This window comes from Cetorhinus maximus, chromosome 22 (genome assembly GCF_964194155.1).
Source record: "Cetorhinus maximus chromosome 22, sCetMax3.hap1.1, whole genome shotgun sequence".
NCBI classification, from domain to species: Eukaryota; Metazoa; Chordata; class Chondrichthyes; order Lamniformes; family Cetorhinidae; genus Cetorhinus; species Cetorhinus maximus.
Window position 1 is genome coordinate 10097883 of NC_135900.1, and position 18404 is coordinate 10116286.

General features: G+C 41.4%; 1 protein-coding gene across 1 annotated transcript in view; it reads left to right on the forward strand.

Annotated features, from left to right (window-relative positions):
* The first annotated feature begins 399 nt into the window (after positions 1 to 399).
* Positions 400 to 18404, forward strand: part of LOC144696459 (plasma membrane calcium-transporting ATPase 1-like) — a 108211-nt gene continuing 90206 nt past the window's right edge. The window contains exon 1 of the mRNA XM_078567767.1: positions 400 to 688. The gene's annotated coding sequence lies outside the window, so the exon portion shown is untranslated. The remainder of the gene's footprint in view (positions 689 to 18404) is intronic.

Genomic DNA, 18404 nt, shown 5'->3' on the forward strand with positions numbered 1-18404 from the left:
GGAGGGGATAGAAAAGGCGAGAGAGGCGCCGCGCTCGAGCCAGTGGCGTGTTGGCCGGGCTCCTTCATGCAACCTGTTTGCAATAGGCCTCAATTCCCCCACCTCCCCCCCCTCTCCTCCCCCACCCACAACAACAACAACAATAGCACTTTAATTAACCGCCTCGGTTTGTACTGAAGCAGTTAAGTCAGGAACCGGCCTTGTGGCGGCCCTCACACACACTCTCTCACTCGTGGACAACATTCACCTTAACCCCCTCCTCCCCTGGAAGCCGAGTGGAAGCATTTTATATATATTTATATATCTATATATATATATATATATATATATATAATTTAAAGTGGCTGTTATGTGGTGCTAAACCCGGCGGTCGCCGCCTCTGCTCTTTTGCTTTAAGTTAGGGTTGTTGTTGTTTTTCTTTTTTTTGGGGGGAGGTTGGAGGTCAGAGTGGAAAGGGCAGAAACCCCCCCACCCACGCCTTCCCCCCCCACCCACGCCTTCCCCCCCCCTCTTGTCTAGGAGACGGTGACACTCGCGGGCCGTCCTGACCTGGAGGCAGGAGAGTCAGAAGTGTGTGTGGGGGGGTGGGTAGTGGAGGAGGAGGAGGTTTAAGAAAAGTTGTCAGGATTTCTCTCTCCACTCGGGCTTCTTTATGCCTCGTTGTTTGCAGGAGGATTTTCTGCACCAGGTAAGCCAATGAAGGCTCTATCTCTCTTTATTTCATTTGATATATCTATATATAAATTTATTTTCCCCCTCCACCTGCATGCTTTTTTTTGGAGAACTGGTTTGCCGTTTCGAGTCCTCACTGAGCATTCAACTTGTGCCACCTTTTAAATGAAGCTTTGGCGTTGCAGATCCGAGATAATCGCTTGTGTTGTTTATTTTGCAAGGCGACCGTCCGTCCTATTTTTCTGTGTGTGTGTGTGTGTGTGTGTGTGCATATTTATCACTGTCTTTGCTTTTATTTTATCCCTGGTTAATTGCAGTACAAAGTAGGTTGTGCCTATTCGCTTCAGGTGCATTGCCAGTTAAAGCCCCCATAGCTCTTTTGACCTTGAAAGAAATTGGTTCAATTTCACCCGCCCAGCTCTTCTTGCTCTCTGGCTCTCTGTGTGTGTGTGTGTGTGTGTCTCTCCCTCTCTCTCCCTGTCTTGTGTAGGATTTGGTTCCATGTTCAGCTGCTTTGTGTTGGAAGCCGATTAGTGGAAGAATGAGCGGGGTTTCCCCCGGCTCGCGTGTCTTTTAATAACCAGTTTTTCATTTCCATCTGGTGGATCACTTGGGGCAGCAACTGGTGCGAAAATGTAGCATTTATCCTGAAGCTTTCAGAGGCTGCTGCTATCCGAGTGCGGAATGGGATTGCAAAATCAGTCGAATTATGTAACCGAGGTGTATTTTAGGAAAGGCTCAACGTGCAAGCTTGGGGAACAGTGAGATAGCTGTGGGTTTGAGCTTAGCAAAAAAAAAAATCAATCTTATTTGAAATAGTTTGTCCGTGTGTGTGTGTGTCACGTTATTGTGAATTCTCCCCTCCAGTGGAGGTGCCCCTTTCGGACTGGCTTCCAAAACGCCAGCAAATGGCAACACCCATATGATACCTGCGCCGCCGGTTTCACATCCTCCTAATCATCCATCTTGTACCAGCGTCTGTAATTATATCCGTATTTATAAGACGTAAGTTCCTTCCATGAATCATCCTTGAGCAAGGGGCTGGTGGCCCGATGCTAGTTCAGCGGCTAAATGTTAGGCTGTGTTGTGGTGGTGGTGGTGGTTGTGCATGTATTGAGTTCCATTGATCAGTAATCGATCTTGGCGTGTGGTAAGTAATTTATCAGTATAAATTTCAGTAATGTTACCCAGTTGTTTTGATGTATTCCTGTTTAGAAACGATGGCGTGGGGACAGTATCTGAAGATCCATTTGGTTTTTTTTTAGTTGTTATAATGGTACAGCACGTTCCGAGAGTGCCCCCCAGTTGGGTTTAACATGGGCTTGAATGGCTCATGGGTTTGAACGAGTCTTATTTTTTTTTTGTGATGCCTAAAAGGCTCGGGCGTCTAGTTTCCCAGTGCTGGTTTTATAATTGCCTCTTTGCTATGGGAAATGAGAATTGTAGTCTCGTTTGCCGAGGAAGATGTGCCATCTAGAGAGTGCTGCTAGCATTTGACATTTCCCGAATAACTTGTAACGAATTGTAGCTTCCTGAAGAGGTGATACAGTTATAAATGGGGGAAGATCAGCCTTGGATTAATCACGATGTCCGATGTGGGGAAACTTTTTTTTAAGGGTGGGGGAATTGAATTGGTGGCTGGTGGTGGGGGCGGGGTGACTCGTGTTCAAGCAGCTACCGACTGAGTAATAGGGCAGGGACCGAATCGATGCAAACATTTCATTGTTCACAGTTCTTTAAACGAAGTCGAAAGCTATAAGGTATACGGGGTTATTTCTGCCTGTGACTAGCCCATCCTACAAAGGTGAGCAAATTTTTTTTTTGGGGGGGGGGGGTGGGGGGTGGAGTTGAGTGCAAGCATGTGCTGCAAAATCTCCAAACTTGCTTTTCACCAACTAGACACGTGGTCTGTTTAGGGGGAGTAATTTTTCCACCAAACTGATGAGATGGGGGCGTAATACAAGACGCTCCCCTCCCTAAGGGCAGTAACTTTTCAGCATCAATCGGATTTTTGCCCGTTGAATTTAACTTCCCGTAATGCCACTCTTCCACACCTCTCGACTAGAAAGAGGGCCCCGGCAACAGCACTGCCGGAAGGAGTGTTGCGCCATCGCTACACTGATCACACCAGGACCGTCTGGTTTCCACTGAAATGTGGATGTGTCCACTTGGGAATGCGGGCGGCGTTGTTGCATCAGTAGAACAGGGACGGTGAGTTATTGTGCCGGCTGAAGCATTTGGTATCCAGAAAGAATGGCCTAGATATCCCCCTTTCGCCTGCCCACCCTTGTTGCAAACGAATTGCAACAAGTTGCCTGGTCTGCCCCAGTGCCTGTGCAGACGCCTTGTTTCGGGATTAACTACTCTGGATGAGTAAACTTTGACCTTTTAATGGTACCAGATGCCTTAAATTAACGCCCTTTAACGCATTTTTTTTTTCCCCCGGCGGGGAAATATTGGAGAAGCGCTATCGCAACAGTTTAAGCTCTACCACTTTGTAATAGCCTGAAGCAAATATTGTTTCCAGGTTTAAAGTCTAAAGGTACATGTTAAAACTGAAAGCTGTAAACGGATCAATTTTTTTTTGCCTGAAATTGAATCTTAAACCTTTAACTCAGCTAAAAATCTGGTATTGAAACTACCCGTTTTCAGCAAATATTCAGCTGTAATTTGCACCTGTTTAAACTTGCACTGAAAAATAGGTTTTCCTTCAAAACTATGCTTCATGCGTTGCCTGCTGTTTACTCCCATGTTCTGCAGGTTCTCGTTTTGTAATTGCTATAAGCCCACATTTTGATACTATCTGTTTTGGAATAATACAGCTTGCACTGAAAGTGGCTGCATTTACCATTTGTGTCCACACAAACAAAGCTAAACCGTTCAGTTTTTTAAAACTTAAAATTGAAAAACAAATTCAAGCATTCCTTGCATGTAGGCAGCCCCTGATTGCTGGTCTTAAGTATATTTGGATTAAGATTTTGATGGCAGAGTAGATTTCTAAATAATAGTTCAATTTGAGTCATGGTATTATATATCAAGTTTTTTTAAAAACTTGCCACTGTCTCCAGGTAAAATTTGATGTATACTAAATGGTGTTTGTGGAACAGATGACTTGCTGAGCATCCTGTATTTGCAGTAAATTATGTATTTAAGTCAAATTGTTGATTTTTCAGACAAGCTTGATAAATTATCATTTAAGGCAGAAAGTGTAAGTTTGTCCTGGCATCAGTAGACAGTATAAAATTCTGCTCCCTCTTATACAGAAATCATTTTATAGATGAATTTTTGGAGTTGCGTTTTGACACTCAAATGTGAATGTAACCTGGTTATTGAATCTTATTAACCCTGACACACTGAAGATAACATCTGTTTTTGAAATTTCAGGTAATATTTCATTTCTGGTGTTGAACCGTAAGAGAATTCTAACTTAAGTTAAATGGTGTCATGGTGTGCTGATTCAAGAGGATCCCAGGTGTTGAGAAGGGAAATCTAGATGAAGGAACTGTGTTGGTTGTTCTTTTGAAATAAGAGCTGCAATGGCAACATGGTTGAATGAACTGTGGAAGCGGTAGCATTGTTACAAGGGAAGGATCCCTTTGTATGTTTGCCTAATGGAAGGAGTATTTGCTAACTTGGTACAAAGTACTAAACAGACTGTGACTTGCCTTTTAGGATGTTGAACAGTTCGCTGCAGTACACCCAGATACTTTCATAAGGTGACTGATTATGTACTAGCAGTGCTCCAAATTGATCTGTTTAATGTATAGATTTAATGTACAATTAATTAATTTAATGTACAGTTTACTTAATTGAGTAGAAATGGAGAACATCTGAAGTGTGAAAATGAGAAATGTCACTGACTTCCCTCCAGCTAGGGTTCTAGACTTTTGACATAAACCACTGCTTGAATGGATGTGAATTGTAAATCTAAATTTGTGCATATAAAAAAATTAAGTAATTAGATTAAGAATGTTAACTATTTTTCTAAAAGGTTGCATTTTTAAAGTTTGAATCAAGTGGCTAAGCCTGGAGTAGTGCATGGAAATGAACTAGTAATATCTATAAGGGTTCATTTTGGGGATGAAGCAGCTTTTTGCATATTTTATTCATTGTAGTGGTGAAATGGAATACAATCTTTGCTGAGTGTGCAAAGCACTCCCGGGTACCCAGTGGTTCTGATTTGGTTGTTCCATCCTAACCATATTCTCTTATGAAGTTGGGAGCTGTATTGCTGTTGTGACCATTTTATGACTTAACCTGCTAACCTTGTGGTTTAAGTGAAACTGTAAATCAGTGCAGGAAAAGTTTTTTGTGCAGTAACTTAACCAGAGCATGGACAAATATTTAGCTTTGCTTAAAGCTCTTACAGGTAAACCAGTTTAATTAGAATTTTGGTGATTTTAATGACTTTGTGGGCCGGCACAATGCTGTGACTACCATCTCCATGGGTGGTGGTATCAATAAGTAATATTGCTTTATCTCAAATTCTTCCCACCATTTGTGTTGGAACTATTAAGCACCAGTTCTTCACCTTGTCCTGTGGTCAAAATATTTATCAGATGTAAATTTTGAGGCTGTAGATTTATATTGCAGTTATCACTTCATATCAATTCATTTTTACTGATCAAAGAATGCAGTTAATTCCTGCTTGTAGTTAGTCCTACATTTTTCTGTTAAAGGGGATTACAACCTGTTTAGTAAACTAATGCTGGGTGTGAAGACTACAAACATATTGGAATCTATATATGAATGAATATGGTTTGGAAAGGAAATACAATATGTTAAACTGTGAAGTTCAGCGGGAGCAGAAGAGAAGAACAAGAAATCCAAATTAGAGCTTCAATGAAAGTAGGAAAAAGCTGGCCCAATGCTCTTTCCTTCATCCCAGGGTCAGATGTGGGGGGGAGATTGATGTTCTTGAATAACCTGCCTAAAGGCTGGTATGAATGCATGACTGCGTGCACAGGAGTGATCTCTGGAATTTAAACATTTTGTTCTTTGAATGCGAATCAGATTTGGTCAGTACTGCTTGAAGTATCCAGCTGCTTCAAAATCTGCAAGCAGTGATTACATTTAGGGTTTTTGCTCACCCCCTTTTGTACTCATTGGCCAATATGCTTCAGCCACTATATTGCAGCAGGAGTTGCTGTGGATAAATTAGCCCTATTTCTCCATTATACTCCCTGCTCAATTGTTGGCAGTATTAAAACAAAATATAATGTTAAGTCACAGTGCTGCTGATGGCAAAGACAGGCCAATTCTGACAGTGGCAATGTAGTACAAACTGCAGACCCCAGGGAGCCGTGATTCCTTGTGTTGATGGCGACAAGCAGATGCTGTCAGCAGTATTGGACTTCGCAGGCTGCCCTTTTCTTTTCTGGACAGGTTGGAGATTTCCATTGTGTGCTTATGGGCCACCATAAAGAGAATTTGGGACAAATGTTTATTTGTCTCTGCCTCCCCCCCCTGCCCCCAAACACCTCTGCTACAATTGGATTCTGGCAAGAAATGTAAAAATAGAGTCCTTGAAGATAAAACACTGAATTTTCTTTAATTATTCCGAAAAAACACAGGCAAACATTTCAGGAGTGCAGTGGATAAAATGTTGCAGGGAATTGTCTCAATTGGCCATCCTTGGCTGCAAAGTGTTGGCCACCCTTGTCCTTTTCTCTGCTTCTTTAAAAATGGGGCAAGAAAGGGATAATAAAACTGTTCCTTTAATCAAGCTTTCTTGGATGTTTCTTAGTGATAACCGTCTCTTAAATTGGGATATTTGGCTGGGGCAGCAGTGAAAGGCTGTACTAGTGTGCAAAAAGATTCATATCAAACTTGGTTGTGGTTGGGTTGTGCAGATTTGGCATTGTAACCGGAACATTGTGGTAACTGGGGAGGTACTTTTAATTGAAAGAGCGTAGTCAGCATCATGAGTTTGATCATCCAAACCCAAGAGCACTCTTTCAAGTGGAGAAACCTCCAAAGGCCCAACAACCTCTTGCTGTTAAAGCTTTTAAAACTGTTACAGTAAAATTGCTGAGCTGGATTTTTATTGCCTTCTACTGTAAACATGACCTGTGTTTCTAGCCTTCTATGAAAAATAGTTTGGAGTGGCTGCAGAAGTGATTGTGAATGCATGGGGAGTGCCCATATGCATAAGCGCTGTGCCTTGGAAAATCTGATTCAAATGTAAGCATGCCATCAGCCATTTGAGTTACTTGCTGATATGTGAAAGAGCAGAAGCCTTCAAGGTTTGGCATTTTTCCTAATTCAAAATATGGTTGGAAGCCAATTTAATTCAGGATGTTAAAAACTGAAAATGAAAATGTTGGAGATATGTCAGTCAGCATCTTTGGTGGGGTGGAAAGATTAAAGGTCATTAACCTGAAACATAACTCCATTTGTTTCTTCCTGCACAGATACGTAGCAGGCCAGGTGGCATCACCAGCAATTTTTGTTTTAGATTTCCAGCATCAGCACTTTGCTTTTTATCTTAAACTACTTTTGCCAGTTAGAAATATTGTAGTTTCGGTGGATGGGAAGCAAAATTGCATCATCAGCGATTCAAGAACTGTTTCCTTAAACTGATGCCTTTTATGGGTGTTGCTTTGGTTATAGCGGCCCTTCCATCACTGAAAACAGTACGCTGGTGCTTGAAGGAAAGCTGGGGTCTCTCTTTCGTTAGCTGGTTAAGTTGCATGCAGGGTTAAACTAAGTTGATCCGAAAACATCTAACCCGGCACTGTTCAATATCACTGGAGTTGGTGCATGAATATGTATTTCATAAATACTGCACATTTATAATTGTCACCTTGTATAAAAAGCTTCAGCTTTGGAGAAATTCTTGAAGGGCCTTCGCCCTGCTTCCTTCCTTCCAGAATGTGGTGACTCACTATGATACAATTCTGCAGCTGCCTTGCCTTGTCATTCTTTAGTTAAACAGCCTCAAACACAAATCACAATTGAGACAAATCCTATCACCTGATGACCACACCCATTTTCCCTTCACTGGTAGGAGTCACTTGATAGTAATGAGGAGCAGCAGCTCACACTTCTCACACTTGCCCTCCACCAACGCACAGGAATGAAAGAATGCTCCAAAGTGCAGGTGAGGGAACCATATCAGAAACTTTCATGGTTTGGCTTTGTGCCATGTACCAGTTTATGTACTAAACCATAATAGTCTGGAACTTACTTTTAATTCAGATTTTTGTTGCAGTAGTAATGAAGGTAAGTTTGAGTTCTTTTTTTTTACCTTGCATCTGTATCTTTGTAGTGTTTTCCTAATCAGAAGATCACTAACTGGAATCCCAGCTGGCCTTCTCTTGAGATCTGTTTTGAGCAACTTCTGATAGCTCTGCTGTTAATGCTTTGTTGAATTGCGTTGAACTTAGTCTCTGCTGAAGGAAGATATGACAGGAAGTCAAAAGCACCATAAAAAGGAAACTGTAGCAGAGCTAAACAACTTCTGTTGTCAAGTTGATTTCATGTGCAAAAATCTCAGTTGCAAAACTCATTTAGGATTTGAACATATTTTTGACTTCAGTATTATGATAGCAGCAGTTTTGGCACAGTGGGGTCCTTAATAATTAGAAGCATCCTGTTTAAGAAGCTCTGAATTTATTTGCAACCTTTAACTTTGTTGGCTTTGTCAAAGCATAAGCACATTCTGGGTTAAAATTAATTTTCAGAATTTAGAACTTTAAATGGTAAAACTTAGTTCCTCTGAGGTTCACAAATGTTATAAGATTCTGAGCTTTTTTTGGTTGACGGGCACAAGTTAAAGAGAAAATTCCCAAAAGTTTGTCAGTTTGGTGGGGGGAGAATGCTAGCCTTAACATTTTGATCTATAAAGAACATTTTTTTTAGCAGCTTTGGGAAAGTAGATTTTTAAAATTTGTTATTCTGTTGTGAACATTTTGAATTTATTGCATGCACAGACTTAATGCAGAATATATTCATTGCAAGAGTTTGCATCTTGGAAATCTAGCTCAGGCCATTTTTAAATCAAAACAAATTTGCATCAAAAGCAGTTTACAGGTTCACGTGGTGGTAGCTGATGCAATTTTTGCTCAAAAGGATTTTTTAGTACTTGTGCAAAAAAATTGGAAGTGGATAAAATGACTTGCTGCTCAGTCATTGGTGTTATAAACTCGAATCTGCATGGTGCGTTGCTTCAATCCTCTGTTCATTAATAATTGAAGTAGATCAGTCCATATATTATCTGATACATCCACTGCTGTTGTTAATGGGCATGACTGCAATGGAAAATTATTACATCAAAAACCTGATGTAAATTTTGATTAATTTGAGTACAATGGCACTGGTATGCAGTCAAGTTGCTTTCCTGGTGTAAACTATTTGAGAAATGTCATATTCCTGTATAGAAAACTTGTGCTAAATGTGTGACCTGATGGTTTGAGCTTCATGTACATGTAGTTTCCTGCGCTTTCCATTCATGTTTCTCATATGATAAGTGTGGCCTGCTCCCCCCATGCCAAATAGATTGGAATCCTAACAATTAATACTTGTACAGTTTAACTCAGGTTGAAGCTGAATTCAAAAACCATTTTAAGGGAACTAGAGAAAAAAAAAAACACTAATGCAATAACTGCATCTGGTTGATTAAAATTAAGTAGAAGGGCTTTACACTGACTGGATCTCCCAACCACATTCCCTTGTACTTTTGGGGGGATGGTGGTGTAGTGGTAATGCCACTGAACTAGTAATCCTGAGGCTAATGCTCTGGGGACACATTCAAATCTTGCCACAGCAGCTGGTGGAATTTAAATTCAATTAATAAAAATCTGGCATTAAAAACCTAGCCTCCATAATGGTGACCATGAAACTATCATTAATTCACAGAATCAGAGTTCAGAAGAGGCCCATCGAGCCTGCACCGACACACCTGACCTACCTACCTAATCCCATTTATCAGCACTTGGCCCATAGCCTTGAATGTTATGACGTGCCATGTGCTCATCCAGGTACTTTTTAGAGGATGTGAGGCAACCCGCCTCCACCACCCTCCCAGGCACTGCATTCCAGACCGTCACCACCCTCTGGGTTAAAAAAAGTTTTTCCTCACATCTCCCCTAAACCTCCTACCCCTCACCTTGAACTTATGCCCCCTTGTGACTGACCCTTCAACTAAGGGGAACAGCTGCTCCCTATCCACCCTGTCCATGCCCCTCATAACCTTGTACACCTTGATCAGGTCACCCCCAGTCTTCTCTGCTCCAACGAAAACAACCCAAGTCTGTCCAACCTCGCTTCATAACTTAAATGTTTCATTCCAGGCAACATCCTGGTGAATCTCCTCTGCACCCCCCCAGTGCAATCACATCCTTATAATGTGGCAACCAGAACTGCACACAGTACTCCAGCTGTGGCCTCACCAAGGTCCTTTACAACTCCAACATGACCTCCCTACTTTTGTAATCTCTGCCTCGATTGATAAAGGCAAGTGTCCCATATGCCTTTTTCACCACCCCACTAACATGCTCCTCTGCCTTCGGAGATCTATGGACACACATGTCAAGGTCCCTTTGTTCTTCAGAACTTCCTAGCGTCATGCCGTTTATTGAATACTCCCTTGTCAAATTACTCCTTCCAAAGTGTATCACCTCATACTTTTTTCAGGGTTAAATTCCATCTGCCACTTATCTGCTCATTTGACCATCCTGTCTATATCTTCCTGCAGCCCAAGACACTCAACCTCACTATTACCACCCGGCCAATCTTTGTGTCATCCGCAAACTTACTAATCCTACCCACCACATAGTCATCTATGTCATTTGTATAAATGACAAATAATAGGGGACCCAGCACAGATCCCTGTAGTACGCCACTGGACGCTGGCTTCCAGTGTCTTAACCCATTTGGTTCACTAATTTCCATTTTTAGGGAAGAAAATCTGCCAAGCTTAGTCTGGCCTACATGTGACTCCAGACCCATTGCAATGTGGTTGACACTTAACTGCCCTCTGAGATATTTTAGCAAGCCACTCGAGGATGATTAGAAATGAGCAACGAATGTTGGCCATGCCAGCTTTGTCCACATCCCATGAAATAATTTTTTTAAATAATGCATTTCGCCTTGAGCGCAGCATATGATTTTTTTCAGTACTGAAATGGTTTTCCTAAAAGTGGTACCATTTTTCCACCTATGTGGAATATTGAATATTTGATTCTTTTCCAAGTTTTGCAAACTAATTTAACATTGTTCTTTTTGGTATTTTTAACTCAACTTTGACAACCCATCAAATTTGCTGAAACCTTGACTCATGTATCTTCATCTAAGATGCTGTCTGATTGTGTGTCTTTCTTGATCTGACATGTTCTGCTAAGGCAAGAACAGAGAGCATCACTGTAGGGGAGGAAAAACTTGATCTTGCTGATTATTGATTTTAAGCTAACAGAACACCATTTATGGTATTCATTTCCCCCTCTTTGTACACTACCTTTTGCTTTCCGCCTTCCACTGCACCATCACAAAGACTGGCATTTATATAGCCTCACGACCATCAAACATCAAGTGCTTAGAGCCAATGTAGTACTTTTTGAAGAGTCATAGTTATAATGTAGTAAGCTCTGCAGCCAATTTGTGCATAGTAAGGTCCTACTATTGGAAATGTGATGACAAGATCATCTGTTTTTGTTTGTGAAATTAATATTGGCCTGGACACTGGCGATAATTCCTCTGCTGTTCTTCAAAATAATGCCGCGGGATCTTATCTTCACCTGAGGGGGCAGATGTGGCTTTGGTTTAATGTCTTGTGTAAAAGGCAACACTTGCAATAGTCCAGTACTCCCTCAATACTGCCACTGGACCGTCAGCCTAGATTTTATGCTCCAGCCTCTGGGGTGGGATGTGAACCCTGTTGGTGAAAACTGAGCCACAGCTGACAAATGCACCAACTATGGGTTTACTGGTTCAAAACATTCTGGGAGACCCTATGGTCACACAGGATGTCGAACTTGGCACCTGTACAACTTGGGGCAATTTGTGATGAATGGTGCAGTGGAAGTGAAGCGTTAATGTTTTTATTCTGCTTACCATACTTTTTAGGTGGGTGGGGGTTGATGGGGGAGACGAGAATGAATGGAACAGTTTACAGGTCAGTTACTTTAAAACCAGGATGTGTTGCAAATCTTTTCTAGAGCATAAATTGGGAGACTAGATATTCAGAATTTAACCATCTTGAGGTTTTTTTTGCCTATCTCAAATAGGGAAAGCCATTTCAGGTGGTTCCACTTTTGAACAATTAATGATTTAGTTTGTGGTCTTTCCAATTCCATTTTGACTTTGGATAAAGATGTACTGAACGGATGGCTTGAGTTAACTTTTCAGTGCTTTGAAAGCCACCTCTTAAACATGTATTTTCAGCTTGGTTGTGCACTAATGTCTCATGTCATTACCTAATATGCGTTCCTCATTGGCCTGCAAGGGGGGAGGTGAGAAATCTCATGTTTTTGTTAAAAGGCCCAATACACATATTGTTTGCTGTCAGTAGATGAATTCCATTTCATTGCATTGAAGATTTGTCAGAAGCTTCACAGTGGCTTTTTTTGGTGAAATTGAGTTGTGAAACTTTTCCGGGATATTAAAACAATTTAAGTTGGTTCTTCTGCAAGAAGTGAAAGGTTCGACCTTTTTAGTTTACTGCTTTTTACTAAAAGGCCAGCTTGATCAGAGTAACTAGCTGGACTTCGTTGTTAAGCATTGTGAAGGTGGTTCTACAAACACTTTTTTTTTCCCCAGCTGCATATATATCCCTCCATGGACACCTCCAGTTTAGCCTCCAGATTCCCTATGCAGTAACTGACTAGGACGAGATGGTAAAGCCCAATGTGGAGCTATAGCCCCAAGGATGTCTCTTCTGAACAGACTAGAATGTAGTACCACTTGTAGTTAAACATTAGACGCCACATTAATATGATTTGGAGGAATCAGTGGTATTCAACGTAATGTTTCTGCTAGGAGGGGATTAGTGTTTTGTTTATGAAATGTTATGGCCTCCTGATTAATGCATTTGAAGGGCTTTGGAATATCCTGAAATTGGGGGACACTAGAATATAGAATAACTTCCTTTCAATTCCTTGTACAAAACTGCACTTGTCCTGGCTTGACTGCAAACACAGGAAACTCAAGGTTGAACTGTTGAACCAATACTGACAGCTCTCAACATCTTTCATTTATGTAGTAACTTTGATGACTGTAGAAAATCTCGCAGCATTTGAGGCATAATAAAAGAAGGCTGCCGGAAGGTTAGTAGGGATAATCAAAACATTGATCAGATCTGGGTTTTAAAGAGGTCTGTAGAGGATGAGGAATATGGAAAGGTGGAGGATTTATAGTGAAACTTGATGGAGCCTAATTAGCTTAAAGGTGCAGATCCCAATGGCCTTTGAACTAGGGCCTGGCAGCTTCCTCAAATTGTAGCCTTTAACTCATTGCTTGTTCTGCCTGTTTTGTCTGTGTGCTGCAAGTCTTGCCACCCATTTGTTGTAATGTTACCAAATCAGTGGGCAGAACCACTGCTTTAGAATTAGGAAGTTATGGGTGTTCAATCAACTGTAGCTGGTACTTCATCCAATGCTTCCCCCCCCTTACGTGGTGACTTTTAGTCATCTCCCTACAACATCCCTTGTCTGATCCGAAGTTGGTTACCTAACCAGAGTGGGGTCTTAGCGGAAGCCTAAAGTGCAGTGCAGAATTCCTCCACCAGGCCCTCCCTTTTATAGTCAGATCCTTGGGCAAAGTGATAGCACTATTAGTGAAATGATCTGTCATGATAATACATGCCTACTCTATTCAAAGATACCCATGTCCAAGGATGCAACATTAGGAGTCCTCTCGATCATGTAGAGGTCTTCCATGTGTTCTATTTGCAGCATTGGTGCTACTGATTTTTCTGGTAATGCCTCAGTGACAAGAACAACTTGCATTTATATATCTTTTTAATGTGACATTTTCCAAGGTACTCCACAGGAGTGTCAGTGTCATCATTGAGCTTTATAAGGAGACACTAGGCCAGAAGACAAAAAACTTGGACAGAGGTTTTAAGTAGTGATTTAGAGGAGAGAGAGAAGTGACCCTTCCCCACATGGGAAACGGGCAAGTGGATGCTGGTCAGTTTGGAGAAGATTTAGAAATGCATACTTGGAGTTATGTGGTTTCGGGTTTGCTTGTTGTTTTTTCTTTCATGGGACATGGGCGTCACTGGCAAGGCCAGCATTTGTTGCCTGTCCCTAATTGGCCTTGAAATAGTAGCTTGCTAGGCTAAAGGGCAGTTAAGAGTCAACCACGTTGCTGTGGGCCTGGAGTCACATGTAGGCCAGACCTGATAAGGACAGATTTCCTTCCCTAAAGTGAACCAGATGGGTTTTTGTGACAATCAATTTCAAGGTCAGAATTGCTGAGACCAGCTTTCAATTTCAGATGTATTGAAATTAAGTTCCCGCAGCTGCTGTGGTGGGATTTGAACCCTTGTTCCCAGAGCATTAGCCTGGGCCTCTGGTTTACTAGTCCAGTGACATTTACCATGACATGATCTTCCAAAATGATTTTGATTTGGGTGCAGGGAACACTGTCACTACTTCAGCTTTATAAAGTTAAAAGATTTGGGAAATGCAGCATGAGCATTCCCTTTGGCTGGGAGTCAGCTTGCCATTCACACTGACGAGCAGCTAGGAGAAATGCCTTTGTACAGTTTAGAACCTGAAAAGCTTTGCCATAGCAAGTGATAGAGACAATTGCATGTTAAGGGAAAATTGGATAAATATGTGTAGTGGAAGATGCATGGTAATGGAATGAGCCTGGCGGTGGGCTTAGGATTATTGCAGTCAAAACTGGCACAGATGTGATATAAATGCCTTTCTACTGTGGGCTTCCAGTCAGGTTTCTTTGGGCTAAACCATTTCCATGCCTTAAGTTCCAACTTGGAAGAGCATATTCCTGAGTTTCAGCCTGTGGCTGGCATAAGGGGTAGCTGCCTTCGTTTTGCTGTTTGCAATAACATAGTAATGTGGTTGACTCTTAAACTGCTCGCTGAAATGGCTTAGCTAGCCGCTCAGTTATATTAAGCAGGTAGCTCATCACCACAAGGGCAATTAGGGATAGGAAATAAATGCTGATCTTGTCAGTGACACATGCATCCATTCCACAAAGGCATTTTTTTAAAATTGCATACATGTACAAATTGTAATCAGCTCTGGCCCATAAGCAGATGTTCCATCAGTACACGGAGAGCTTCTCTTTTTGGGATGGCAGTGAGGACCTCGAGGTCAGAATAGAACTTCTTTTCCTCCTCGTCGGAGTCAAGGGTTAGGGCATAAGTGTTGACGATGTTGGCATATTGGTTATGGCTGAGATGTACGTGAAATGTCAAGAGCCCGTCATTTATACAATTGGCATTCTGGCAGTGTATCTAAGATCCTATTCCAGATGGCAAAACCAAATCTGTGGACTTGGGGGTCAGTGTCAGCCTTTCCTTTCCAGTAAAAGGTGCATCCCCTGTGTTTGACAACAAAGCCCTCCAAGCCAGCAGAAGTTAGTGTATAGAGCTGTTGTCACCATACTCCTGTACTGCAGTGAGACCTGGGCTGTGTATCAGTGACACGAGTGCTAGAGAAATTCCTTCAGCAGTGCCTCCACTACGTCCTCCAGATTTAATGGGAGGAGCATAGAACAAACGCTAGTGTCCTTGAAGCCAACTCCACGAGCATTCGGGCAAAGCTTCTGCAAAACCAACTTGTCTGGTTGGCTGAAAAGCATCTCCTGCCAGTTCCAGTTTTCTCAACTCTCAAATGGCCAGTGCCCCGGGGAGGACAAAAAAAGGCTTCAAATATGGCAGCATCGACACTAATGACTGGGAGGAGCTTGCTGCCAATTCAAAATGGTGACTACTTGTCTGTCAAGTTGCACCATGCTTTGAGCCACATTTGAATGGTAAGGCAGAGCAGAGGAAGGGAAGGAAACAGATCCTGCACTCTGGATCCCACTACTTCGAACATCCTGCTCGATGTGCCCAAAGATATCGCGGGTTGGCGTGTTCAGTGAAATGAAGACCCAGGACAGAAACTTGCAACGCTGAACAGATGTCATCCTTGAATTGAGGGGCAGCTGATGACCTGGAAAGCAACTTCTTACCTGGCCATTCAGGTCTGTTGAGTTGAGAAGCTTGTTTCTGCTTTTTGATCCTAATGACCAATGCAACGAACCTCCAATTGTTTGAAATTTAGTTCTTGGTTGATGTATATTGGATGTTTTATAGCTGAGTTGTCCACTTTTGGAGCAGGGACTATTGAAGGTTTCCATCAGGGCAAATAACACTGATTTATCACGCATTGACATTTGTGCTGAACTGTATTCAGTTACACAGTCCTAGTGTTCCTCTCACAGGTTTGCTGTGGAAAATGTAATTGATATGGAATAAGGATTGCGGCATTGAGCCTTCCTCCACACACTGGCATTTTTGACATGTAGACGTTTGTGCTTATTGGTGTGAAATATCAGAACTATAAAACCACACAGGCAAAGAGACCTGCATTGATCATAGAATGGTTACAATAGAGGACATTCAGCCTATCAAGCCTGTGCTGGCTTTCTGCAAGAGCAATTTAGCTAGTCCCACTCTCCTTCCTCTCTTTTCCCCCTTCATATGCTTATCTTGTCACTTTTTTTTTGAAAATCACTTAATCTATCCTCTAGTTAATGACCCTTCTGCCAATGGGGACAGTTTCTTTCTATTCTGTCCAGACCCCTGGTGATTTTGAAATCTGAAATCTACTTTGAAGCTTTTTAATGTGAACAATACCAGTTCATTCAGCTTATCCATGGAACCATTTTACATTTCGCAAATCTTTTCTGCACTCTCCATTGCCTTCACATATTGAAGTGTAGTGTCCATAATTGAAGACAATATTCCAGTTGAGGCTGAACCAGTGTTTTATAAAGGTTGAGAACAAGTGTTGTTCTCAATCACAAGACATGCCAAAGCGCTTAAAGTACTTTTGAAGTGTAGTAACTGTTGTAATGTAGGAAACGCAGCAATCAATTTGCACAGCAAACTCTCTCGAACAATAATGTAATAAAGGCCAGAACCCTTTTATTTTTGTTGTAATGTTGGTTTATTTGTGGATAACTCCCTGCTCTTTCAAATAGTGTCATAGGATCTTTACATCCGCCTGAACGGGTAGATGAGGCCTCAATTTAATGTCTCATCTGAAAGACCGTGTCTCAAACACTGCAGCAGACCCTCAGTACTGTAGTACAGTGTCAGATTTAATTTTTGTGCTAAAGTGGGATTTGAACCCACAACCCTCTGACTTGAGAGGCCAGAGTGCTGCTAATGGAGCCATGGTTGACTAAAGAAAGGTAATCGTAGCTCATCCTATTTTCTACATTTAAAACTGCCTTTCAAATGTACATCATTGGCTGTGAAGTACTTTGACACATCTGGCCATGAAAGGCCCTCTTTAAATGCAAGTCTCTTTAATTGTATTGTTTTTACAAAAATAAGTCATTCTTTATTGTGTGCAAGGGTTCTGAATCAAGCAGGGGTGGCACTTCCAATTGAATATGCTCCTTTCGTTCAGAATGGGGTTAATTTTTGAATTGCCATTAGTACTGCATTGTTGCAAACTGTTGATTCTTGGGGCTATCATAGGCAAATTTTCACTTGCTAAAGTTGATGGCACCCTTTAGGGTGTTGGCAACATGTTAATCTAATTTATCAAAACTTAATCCCCTAGAAGGATTGCATTTGCTGCCTATTTCTAGATTTTCTAGTAACTTGCAAATCGATCCCTTGGGCAAGTCCTGTGTAAGCAGATTGGGTTTATTGAAGTATTTGGGCTTTATAAAAATCTAGTAACTTCCATGGTTCCGGTTACTGGTGCTAAATCTCAAATTTATTGAATTTGGTTTCATTGCTTGGGATGGTTGAATTTAAATTTGACCCCTTGGTAGGTAGTTTGCAACCAGACCTTTACATGGTCTAATATGATGTACAGGGAGTGTACATCGGTGAGTGTATTATGCTTTTGAAACCACCTGTGCCCTAATGTCCTGAAACAGTGGGGTAAGCTATTCTCCAGCTCCTGCTTCAGTATCTGTGTGGGTTGAGTTGTTATGGAATTTCATTTTAAAGAAGTACTAGCAAATACTTTTGAAATTCGACAGTGGCTTATAGTTTGCATTATATCATTTGACTGGACAGGAGGTGGTTCTAGTATTGGTTTTGATCAGAAACCAGGCTATATTATGAAAGCTGTACTAAAAGCCTGTAACGGTGATGCAAAATTTGCAAATAACATGCACTTAGTTTGTGATCCCAAAAAAAACTTGATACAGTCCAATAGATTAGATTTGAGATCTCCTCTTTACAGAACATTAAAGTATCCTAATCTACTTTCAATATTGATGTACAATATTTTCTTAAGATGCACATACTCCTGAATTCAAACCAACCTCCCCTTTCCCTTTTTTTACATATCTACCACAAAGTTGGTTTATCATTCTTGTCAAAGCTTTTGGTGTGGTATTGTCCCAGCAGGGTTTATTTCCCCCTCACTCCCTTCTGCCAACCACCTAAGTCTTTAATTGCATAGGTAGTCACCTGCTGTGGTGTGGCTGGGTCCAAGATCAGTCAGGATCAAAGGATTTTGAATGCCCTGGCATGAAATCATTGCAACAGATTGCATAATTTAATTGCATTCTCACCTTGTATTTAA